Here is an 11,511-nt window from a genome sequence, read left to right as displayed (position 1 = left end):
ACACCACCATGCTTGGCTAATTTTTTGTATTTTTAGTAGAGACGGGGTTTCACCATGTTCGCCAGGCTGGTCTCAAACTTCTGACCTCAGGTGATCTGCCCACTTTGGCCTCCCAAAGTGCTGGGATTCCAGGCGTGAGCCACCGCACCCGGCCCTAAGATGGTTTCTCACTCTGTTGCCCAGGCTGGTCTCAAACTCCTGGGCTCAGAGATCCTCCTGCCTCTGCCACCCAAGTAGCTGGGATCCTCTGTTTCCTGGATCCCTAAATTCCTTTTTCCGGGTTTACCATCTTATTTTGAATGACTTTTTTTTTTTTTTTTTGAGACAGAGTTTCACTCTTGTTGCCCAGGCTGGAGTACAATGGTGCTATCTCAGCTCACCCTGCAACCTCCACCTCCCAGGTTCAAGCAATTCTCCTGCCTCAGCTTCCTGAAGTAGGTGGGATTACAGGCATGCACCACCACGCCCGGCTGATTTTGTATTTTTAGTAGAGATGAGGTTTCTCCATGTTGGTCAGGCTGGTCTCAAACTGCCAACCTCATGTGATCCACCCACCTTGGCCTCCCAAAGTGCCGGGATTACAGGTGTGAGCCACTGCGCCTGGCATGAATCATTTCTTTGATGATTTTCTCCACTCTGTCTTCTCTTTCTGGAACATGGAGTTTTCTTTCTTTCTTTTTTTTTTTTGAGACAGGAGTGTCGCTTTGTTGCCCAGGCTGGAGTGCAGTGGGCGATCTCGGCTCACTACCACCTCCATCTCCTGGGTTCAAATGATTCTCCTGCCTCAGCCTCCCGAGTAGCTGGGACTACAGGCCAGCTACTACCACATTCAGCTAATTTTTGTATTTTTAGTAGAGACAGGGTATCACCATATTGGCCAGGCTGCTCTCAAGCTCCTGACCTTGTGATCCACCCACTTTGGCCTCCCGAAGTGCTGGGATTACAGGTGTAAGCCACTGCGCCCAGCCCTTTTTTTTTTTTTTTTTTTTTTTTTTGAGATGGAGTCTTACTCTGTTGCCCAGGCTGGAGTGCAGTGGCACGATCTCGGCTCACTGCAACCTCCTGCCTCCCGGGTTCCAACGATTCTCCTTCTCAGCCTCCTGAGTACAGGCATGGGCCACTATGCCCGGCTAATTTTTGTATTTTTAGTAGAGACAGGGTTTCACCATGTTGGCCAGGCTGGTCTCGAACTTGTGACCTCAGGTGGTCCACCCGCCTTGGCCTCCCAAAGTGCTGGGATTACAGGTGTGAGCCACACTCGCCAGATTGTTCATATATTGGATTTCTTGAACTGTTCATCCTTTTAAAAAATCTTTTCCTTTCATTTTATTTTCTTTGTTCTTTCACTCTGCTTTCTGGGAGATATCCTTACCTGTGTCATTGAACTCTTTTTTTTTTTTTTTTTTTTGAGACAGAGTCTCACTCTGTCACCCAGGCTGGAGTGCAGTGGCACCATCTTGGCTCACTGCAACCTCTGCCTCCTGGGTTCAAGCGATTCTTCTGCCTCAGCCTCCCGAGTAGCTGGGATTACAGGTATGTGCCACCACGCCTGGCTAATTTTTGTATTTTTAGGAGAGATGGGGTTTCTCCTCCATGTTGGTCAGGCTGGCCTCGAACTCCCTACCCCAGTTGATCAGCCCACCTCGGCCTCCCAAAGTGCTGGGATTACAGGCGTGAGCCACTGCGCCCAGCCACCATTCAACTCTTTTGTTGTTTTTCGTTTTTAATCTTTTATCGTTGTTTCCAGAACATCTTTTTTCATTCTTTTTTTTTTTTTTTTTTTTTTTGAGACAGAGTCTCGCTCTGTCGCCCAGGCTGGAGTACGGTGGCACAATCTCAGCTCACTTCACTGCAAGCTCTGCCATTCTCCTTCCTCAGCCTCCCAAGTAGCTGGGACTATAGGCGCCTGCCACCACACCTGGCTAATATTTTGTATTTTTAATAGAGACGGTGTTTCACCGTGTTAGCCAGGATGGTCTTGATCTCCTGACCCTGTGATCCACCCACCTCAGCCTCCCAAAGTGCTGGCATTACAGGCGTGAGCCACTGCGCCCGGCCCCAGAACATCTTTTTCATTCTTTGCCTATTCCTTTTCTATAGAATCCTGTTGTTGTTTTGTGGGTATAATATCTTCTCTTATATCTCTAAGGCTAATAATCTTAGATAAAGTTTTCTTCTGCCTCTTATTCTTTTTCTTCTGAGATGCTCTTTCTCTGTCATAAAATAGTATTTCTCAAATGCAGTAACTCTTGGCTGTCTGCTTATATTTAAGAGTAGGGTACTAAAAGGATGTTATAAGCTCTTTGTATGTGGGAAGAGCAGGGAGGGAGGAAGCTATGTTGCCATAAGTTTTACTAGATGGTGACCTGGTACATCCCTTTAAATATCATTAGGTCTTTCCAGTGAGGCTGGATAAAGCCCTAGAGAAGGCTTTTCCCTCTTTTTGACTGTGGATATAAGTTGCTGATGTTTGGGAGACTAATAGGGGAGAAAGGCTTGGAAGACTCAGTGTTCAATATGCAAAATTTAAAAAAAGTCTTCATTTTTAGTATGATAACCCCATCCTTTACTAGGCCAGAAACTCTGTTTTACCTTTCCCTGAAAACAAACGTTCACTGCTCTGCCGAAGAGGGAGCGGGAGGAATGTCTGTGACTCTAGGTTTTTGTTAAAAAGGCTTTCCAACCATTCCTCCATTTCTCCTGCTTTGGACTTACCTTCAGCCTCACTTTCACAGGTATCCAAGGCTTCTTTCCTCACTGCTGGTTTCAGATTCAGTGTTTGTTTGTTTTTGTCTTCTAAACTGTTGGCACTTGTTTATGTACCTTCCATCTTCCAAGTTTTTTTTGCTATTTTCTCCTTTCTTGCTTTCTTCAACCTTGTGAATATATGCTTAATTTTTTTTCCCACTGTCATTTTAGTGCAGGTTTTGGAGAGGAACTAAGGTTAATTCATGTGTTCAGTCTGCAATCTCTAATTAAGAATCCATCCATGCACTTGTGAATATACCCCAACTCACAGAGCAATTGAAGGGGCTGTCACTGGTACTGTTGGAGTATCTTGTTCCTCAGTCCCTAGACCACAAGAAGTAACGCATTAGAGGGAGAGGATTGCTGGAATTTAGACCTACCCAGAATGGCAAGTGAACTGCATAGGAAGGGACAGAAAAATTATATAAAAAATACATACAAGCAGAGCAGTCTAAAGCCATTTAGGACAGGGGCAAACAAAGCTCCGCACCTCACTGGCATTGGAAATAGAGTGATAATGCAATAGCAATAGAAAGTATTATAATAAATGCTCATAATAACGATCCCAAGTCCTCAAAAAAGATCAAATTATGTTCACTGCACCCTAAGAAGCCAGAAAAGATACTAGAAAGATTTGTGCAAGGAAAATTACTTATGCTGGGCTGGGCACAGTGGCTTACACCTGTAATCCCAGCACTGTTGGAGGCCAAGGCAGGCGGATCATCTGAGGTCGGGAGTTGGAGACCAGCCTGACCTACATGGAGAAACCCCATCTCTACTAAAAAAAAAAAAAAAAAAATACAAAAATTAGCCAGGCATGGTGGTGCATGCCTGTAATCCCAGCTACTTGGGAGGCTGAGGCAACTTGGGAGGCTGAGGCAAGAGAATCACTTGAACCCGGGAGGTGGAGGTTGTGGTGAGCTGAGATCACGCCATTGCACTCTAGCCTGGGCAATAAGAGTGAAACTCCTTCTCAAAAAAAAAAAAAAAGAAAGAAAATTACTTATGCCGTGTGATTGTATAGTTGCTTTATAGTTTTAAAAATATTTTCAGCCAGGCACAGTGGCTCACACCTGTAATCCCAGCACTTGGAAGGCTGAGGCAGGTGAATCACGAGGTCAGGAGTTCAAGACCAGTCTGGCCAGGATGGTGAAACCCCGTCTCTACTAAAAATACAAAAAAATTAGCCAGGTGTGGTGGCAGGTGCCTGTAATCCTGGATACTCGGGAGGCTGAGGCAGAGAATTGCTTGAACCTGGGAGGCAGAGGCTGCAGTGAGCCGAGATTGCGCCACTGCACTCCAGCCTAGGTGACACAGCGAGACTCTGTCTCAAAAAATAATTTCACATATATTATTTCATACATACACACACAAAAAAACCTTACTTGGAAAAAAAAACTTAGTAGGAGACACATGGCATTTTTTCCTTTTTGCAGATTAAAGCTTTGAGTTTCATGGACATTAAGACATTTTCTTCAAAACCACATAGCAGTTCAATGAAAGAGCTAACTTTTCTGCTTCCTAAAAATACTTTGGTGTTTCAAAACACAAGCTTCCAGTGTCCAGAAAAATCACTTATGCCCGGTAACGTCTATTCCTGGGCTCCACCTTTGCTAATTGTGTCTTCCTCCAGGGATCTGCTTCCTTGTGCCCGGTGACTCCCCCACTAGTTCGAAGACTCCCCCACTAGTTCCCCTTCCTTGCTGCCAGGGAAAGCGGTGTGGTGGAACCCACCTGGGCCTGCAAGACCATGCTATGCTTGTTACTAGCTGTGTGACGGTGGGCAAGTTACCTTACTGCCAGGTGCTTCAGGGTGCGCCTTTCTCAGGTGGGGATTGCAATAGTCCCTACCTTATAAGATTGCTGCAAGGATTAAATGAGTATACACACACACACACACACATATATTCGTATATACTCATTTATAGGTATATATTGCTGTAGGGATTAAATGTTATATATATATACACACACACATACATATATAATTCTTAATATGCCTTAGCAATTATTATTTCCATTTTCTTAACTCTGGGGGTCAGAGAATCTTATTTACCTCATATAACAATCATATATGCAGCACTTTAAACCATTGGTAACTCTGCTATCCTCTGTTATAGGTTGTGCATAGCATATAATTCATGATATTGGTGTGAAGAAAGGGATGTTTTAATGAAAATACCTCTCAAATGTTTGTGTAGCCATAGATGATCTTTAATTCTGAAAACCTCTCCTGTCTCCAATTCTTTGGTCATAATCCACCTGTCTCTTCGGGCATCTTTCTGTTGAGGTTTAGTTTTGTAGTCACTAAAAGATGCCTTTGTCCTCTTTTTCTGCCCTGCAGATTTTCAGGTTCTGAACACAAGCCCAGTTTCTGCTTCTGATGATCATTTTCAATAGAGCGTAAAAACCAGAGCCCTGTTCCACGTTTTTACGGCCTCTGCACTTGGCAAAATATTCTTCCCGAATCGCCTCATGTGTGCTCCCTATCATCACACCTTTTCAGCTAGGCAACGCTCAGAGTCACACCTGAGTGGAGGCTGATGCCCCTTTGGAGGCGACTCCAGCCACAAAAAGTCCTGCTTGGAGCTGGTTTTAGCCACAGAGGGCCAATAAATGGCCCCTTCTGAATGAGGTGCCCCTGTACCTCTGCAGAGCCTGCTGCCGGCCTCCGGGATCTAACTGGGCTCTGATTCACCGCTCCCAACCCCACATCCAGGTAAGTGTGTCCAGCTCTTGTCTCTGCTTCCACCTCAACATCTGAGTCTCCACTCCCCAGAACCCGGCAGGTTCTGCCTGACAAGGACCTGCAGCCCTCAGCCAGCTGCCACACCCTTGCCAAGATGTGACTTGGAGTCCTGGAGCCACCTTCGGAGATGTGAAAATTAGCTCCTACTTTTAGCCAAAGCATTTGGAAAGAAGAGCTTGATCTTTAGCTTTGACCTGGTATTTAAAAAAACCCTTCAAGGGGAACATCACACACCGGAGCCTGTCGGGGGGTGGGGGCTGGGGGAGGGATAGCATTAGGAGAAATACCTAATGTAAATGATGTGTTGACGGGTGCAGCAAACCAACATGGCACATGTATACCTATGTATCAAACCTGCACGTTGTGCCCATGTACCCTAGAACTTAAAGTATTAAAAAGAAACACAAAAAACCCTTCACATGATTTACTTTCAGAATTGGTGGTTTCCCTTTGTGCAGCACTGGAATCCATCTTGTTTCTCCTTATTACTTGTGGTCATTCTGCTTCCTCTGACTTTCAAAAACTTAGTGTTAAACTCTTCTTTTTTTTTTTTTGAGACAAAGTCTCACTCTGTCACCCAGGCTGGAGTGCAATGGTGCAATCTCAGCTCACTGCAACCTCCGCCTCCCGGGTTCAAGCAATTCTCCGGCCTCAGCCTCCCGAGTAGCTGGGATTACAGGTGCGCACCACCACACCTAACTTTTTTATTTTAGTAGAGGCTGGTCTCGAACCCGTTACGTTGTGATCCACCTGCCTCGGCCTCCCAAAGTGCTGGGATTACAGGCATGCACCACTGAGCCCAGCCTAGTCTTGAACTCTTGATGAGGGATTCCCTGACCCCTCTGTGTTTTCACTTTGGGATTTCTTCCTGTTTATTAAATGAATGACCTTGGTACTTTTTGGAGAAAATGACAAAAAGGAGCACCAAGGCTCCAGATGTATGGGAGCTGCAGAACTGAAAGTGCCGTGGGCTTTGGGGGGTAGATTTGGGGTCTGGGGGTAGATTTGAGTGGGACTGGGGAGGAGTGGGGTGCAATCGAGTCTTTAGACCGTGCGTGTGACATGGAGGTCCCTGGTGTAGCCTCCCATGTCAGCATTTCTAATTGGCTTGGATGAGGCATCCCAATAGTTACTTCTAAGAATAGTCACGGCTAATATTTATCAAGAGCTTACTATGTGTCAGGTACTTTGCATGTGTTTTTCCTTTAATTCTGACAATGGATACTCTGTGGTGGGTGCTTTTATTATCCACATTTTCAGATGAGGAAACTGAAGTATAGAGAGTTGAAACAACTTGGTCGAGGCCCCACTGCTACAGTGCTAAGGCCAGGCACAAAGCGAGGTCTGACTCTGACCGTCCTGGGCACAGGAGCCTTGTCTGCTCCACTTGTCCCTTGGAGCGTTGTTCTTGCTGGTCTTCTTCACACCCCAGCTCTTGTCTCCCACCTCCTGCCCCTTCTACTGTCCTGTCCCCACATCCCTGATTTCCCCTAAAACATATATTTTATTATAGCTACTTTTTACCCTCTGTCTAATGGGTTGCCCCACAGTCCACAATCACATTTTGAGGAAGGAGAACTTCCCAGAGTTCATGAACAGATTTTGGAGTGCCTCTTTGCGGTGCTTGTTTCCAAAACTAACACGCTGTGGACCTTTCAAAGACACAGCACACACAAACACACACACACCCTCCCTCCAACACAAATAAACCCACATGCGGCCAGGCACGGGTGGCTCACGCCTGTAATCCCAGCACTTCGGGAGGCCAAGGTGGGCGGATCACCTGAGGTCAGGAGTTCGAGAGCAGCCTGGCCAACATTGTGAAACCCCATTTCTACTAAAAATACAAAAAATCAGTGGGGCATGGTGGCGCACGCCTGCAATCCCAGCTACTCGGGAGGCTGAGGCAGGAGAATTGCTTGAACCCGGGAGGCGGAGGTTGCAGTGAGCTGAGATTGCGCCATTGCGCTCCAGCTTGGGCAACAAGAGTGAAACTCTGTCTACAAAAAAAAAAAAAAACCCACATGCACATAAACTGAAACACACACGAACACACAAACACCCATGTGAACATGCGCACAAGCCCCCCACATCAAACTCAAATGCACACAGCAAGCATGCATGTAAGCCACACACTTGCCGCTCCGGCTGCCTCAGCACTGCAGAGCCCCTCTCCCCGGCCTCTCGTTGGATCCCTGGTGCACACTGAAGGGAAATAAAACCTACCCCAACAGGAAGTGAAGCAGTTGGTGAGCTTTTCCGGTGCTCTGCACAGATGCTGGGGCACTGAGCAAACAGCCCTCAGTTTCTGGAGCTGTTCCGAGGTAACTGGGGTCCTTTGGGAGCTGTGGGATGATGAGGTTCAGGAGGTAGCTGGGAAGTCCGGAGCTTGGGCTTGATCCACCTGCGCTTCTCCCTGTCTCCATCTGAGATGGGTCTGAGACTCTCAGTGGAGGAGTAACGGGTTTTCTCCCAGCAGGCTTTTGAAAATGGGCCCAAGGGCATTTACTCAGGACCACAGATGCCTGTGGCCTTCTCCACTCTGTCACCCAGGCTGGAGTGCGGTGGCACGATCTCGGCTCACTGCAGCTTCTGCCTCTCGAGTTCCAGTGATTCTCCTGCCTCAGCCTCCCTAATAGCTGTGATTACACCCAGGCTGGAGTGCGGTGGCACGATCTCGGCTCACTGCAGCTTCTGCCTCTCGAGTTCCAGTGATTCTCCTGCCTCAGCCTCCCTAATAGCTGTGATTACACCCAGGCTGGAGTGCGGTGGCACGATCTCGGCTCACTGCAGCTTCTGCCTCTCGAGTTCCAGTGATTCTCCTGCCTCAGCCTCCCTAATAGCTGTGATTACACCCAGGCTGGAGTGCGGTGGCACGATCTCGGCTCACTGCAGCTTCTGCCTCTCGAGTTCCAGTGATTCTCCTGCCTCAGCCTCCCTAATAGCTGTGATTACACCCAGGCTGGAGTGCGGTGGCACGATCTCGGCTCACTGCAACTTCTGCCTCTCGAGTTCAAGTGATTCTTGTGCCTCAGCCTCCCTAATAGCTGTGATTACAGGCACCCGCCACCACGCCCGGCTAATTTTTGTATTTTTAGTAGAGATGGGGTTTCACCGTGTTGGCCAGGCTGGTCTTGAACGACTGACATCAGGTGATCCGCCTGCCTCGGCCTCCCAAAGGACTGGGATCACAGGCATGAGCCACCACACCCGGCCTCCTTTCTTCTTAGTCTGGAAGCAAACTACTTCATGAAGTTTTCATGCATCCTCTTTTAAAAGTAAAAGGAAAATCTTGTGGAGGAGAGAAGATGAAGTAGATATAGCAATAAATTGTGAACAGGGATTGCTTTTTCTAGTATTCAACCAGGCGGGTCTTGACCAGCATTAGATAAACTTCTGTCTGGCAGCCTGGAAAAGTTCAGTTGCTGGGACACAAATGCTTTTGGGGTCCTTCTTGGAGAGGATGGAGTTGAAGATTTGGGAGCTTGATGGCCTTTGTTATGTGTCACCAGGCAGACAGGGACAAGGGGCGGGGCTGTTGATGGAGAATGCGGCATGGGGTAGGTGGGATGGTGACGTAGAAGTCACCGTGCTCCTGCCCTAGAGATTTTAGTAGCAGGCAAACACCGTGGTCAAAAAAGAGAGTCAAGGACTTAATGAAGTTAAAGGGGTTCTTCTGAAGTCCAGCACTCTGATTTTGGGGGTACAGCTTCTACCATAACTGCATATTGCTGATACTAGTTCCTTCTTAAAATTTTCTTTGCTATCTGATATACTACAGAATAACTGAGCTGGGAAGAATCTTGGATATTAAAATGATTTAATGAGTAGCAACCTTTCCATTTTTGTCATATCCTTGCACCTCTATTTACTTAATATTTTTCTTTAACTTAAAAATTTTTCAACAAAAACAATAATAGTTATCATATCATGGGTTTGATGTGCTAATACACGTTTTAAAATTACCTGTCAACATAATTCCTACCCATTTGTGAGCCACCTAAGATTGTATTTATGCCACTGATGATATTCACGTTGCACTTTGAAAACCACTGATCTTGTCCAAGTTACCTTTTTTGTAGGTGAGGACACTAAGATCTGGAGACGTTAGTGATTTGCCCAAGGTTGCACAGTTAGAATGATACAATTTGAGGGTGTTCCTAAGGTCTCCTAATTTACAGTCTTGACATGTTCCAGTATGCTGTATCATACTTTCAAGTGTATAGAAACAATTGTTTTATTTTCATTTTAAAAATTTTATTTACGTATTTATTTTTGAGACAGAGTCTTGCTCTGTTGCCCAGGCTGGAGTGCAATGGTGCAATCTAGGCTCACTGAAACCTCCACCTCCCAGATTCAAGAGCTTCTCATGCCTCAGCCTCATGAGTAGCTGGGACTACAGGTTCAATCCACCACGCGTGGCTAATTTTTGTATTTGGTTTTGCTATGTTGCCCAGGCTGGTATCGAACTCCTGGGCACTAGTGATCTGCCCACCTCAGACTCCCAAAGTGCTGGGATTATAGGTGTGAGCCACTGCCCCTTCTTAAATGTAATTCAAATAGATAACCCAGGTAAAGGAGCAGCATAGAGCCTTGTGTAGGGAGATGCTGAATACATTTCCTTCCTTCAGTCCCTGCTCATTGCCATCCTGCACTGGCTGCTCTCTGCAAGTTTTGATAATCCTTTCTAATGCTAATGCTCTGAAATACCAAGATGCTGTACCTTGGTGTGGCCACTGAATGATTGACTGTGCTGTGCAAGGTACTCAATCTAGAGACTGTCAGTTCTGGGGCAATTTCCTGTATTCCTTATTTGCTTATTTCCTTCACCTGTTTTTTTTTTCTTTTTCCTTCTGAGATGTCTGTTATTTGGGTGTTGGATTTCCACAACCAATAATCATCTCATTTTCTTTTCTCCTATTTTGCTTTACTTTTAAAAATATTTTCTTTAACTTCATTTTTAATATTGCTAGTACATTTTTAAACATTCGGCTTTGCTATTTTTAATTTCTGAAAGTTCTAATTCTCATTTTTTTAAATCACCTCCTGTTCCTGTTTTACACACACAATGTTTTATGTCTTTAAGGATGTTAATTACAGTTCTTTCAGATTTTTCTTTTATTTCCTGTGTTGCTTTGTTTCCTCTCAGTTCCTTATCTCTGTGTGTTTTGTTTTGGTTTCTTTCTCAGGTTGAAGCATGTCTTATGATCTTGTGCTCTGGTTATATTTGTTATTTATTTATTTATTTATTTTAACTTTAATCCATTTTATTTGAGTCTGTCTCTCTCTATATATATGTGTTTTTTTTTGTTTTTTTTTTTTTTTTTTGAGGTGGAGTCTTGCTCTGTTGCCAGGCTGGAGTGCAGTGGCACGAACTCAGCTCACTGCAACCTCTGCCTTCTGGGTTCAAGCAAGTCTCCTGCCTCAGCCTCCCAAGTAGCTGGAATTACAGGCCCACACCACATGGCTAGTTTTTGTATTTTTAGTACAGACAGGGTTTTGCCATGTTGGCCAGGCTGGTCTTGAACTCCTGACCTTGTGATCCACCTACCTCGGCCTCCCTAAGTGCTGGGATTACAGGCATGAGCCACCACTCCCAGTCTTAGTTACTCTGAAATATACATAATATTGTTGCTAGGTATAGTCACCCTAGTCTACTATGAAACATTAGAACTTATTTCTTCTATCTAACTGTAGGGTTTTTTTTTTTCCTGGGAGTGGGGCAGATAGGGTTTCACTCTGTCACCCAGGCAGGAGTGCAATGGCACCATCATGGCTCACTGCAGCCTTGAACTCCAGGACTCAAGTGATCCTCCCACCTCAGCCTGCTGAGTAGCTGGGAGTACAGGTGTGTACCACCACACATGGATAATTTTTATTATTATATTTATTTATTTATTTTGAGACGAAGTCTGGCTTCTTCCCCAGGCTGGAGTGCAGTGGTACGATCTCGGCTCACTGCAACCTCCGCCTCCCAGGTTCAAGCGATTCTCTTGCCTCAGCCTCCTGTGTAG

At 45.7% G+C, this 11,511-nt stretch overlaps 1 protein-coding gene across 1 annotated transcript in view; it reads left to right on the top strand.

Annotated features, from left to right (window-relative positions):
- The first annotated feature begins 5,204 nt into the window (after nucleotides 1-5,204).
- Nucleotides 5,205-11,511, top strand: part of ADA2 (adenosine deaminase 2) — a 44,219-nt gene continuing 37,912 nt past the window's right edge. The window contains 1 exon segment of the mRNA NM_001131888.1: nucleotides 5,205-5,467. The gene's annotated coding sequence lies outside the window, so the exon portion shown is untranslated.

The sequence above is a fragment of the Pongo abelii genome, chromosome 23, assembly GCF_028885655.2.
Source record: "Pongo abelii isolate AG06213 chromosome 23, NHGRI_mPonAbe1-v2.0_pri, whole genome shotgun sequence".
NCBI classification, from domain to species: Eukaryota; Metazoa; Chordata; class Mammalia; order Primates; family Hominidae; genus Pongo; species Pongo abelii.
This window is presented reverse-complemented; position numbering and strand designations above follow the sequence as displayed.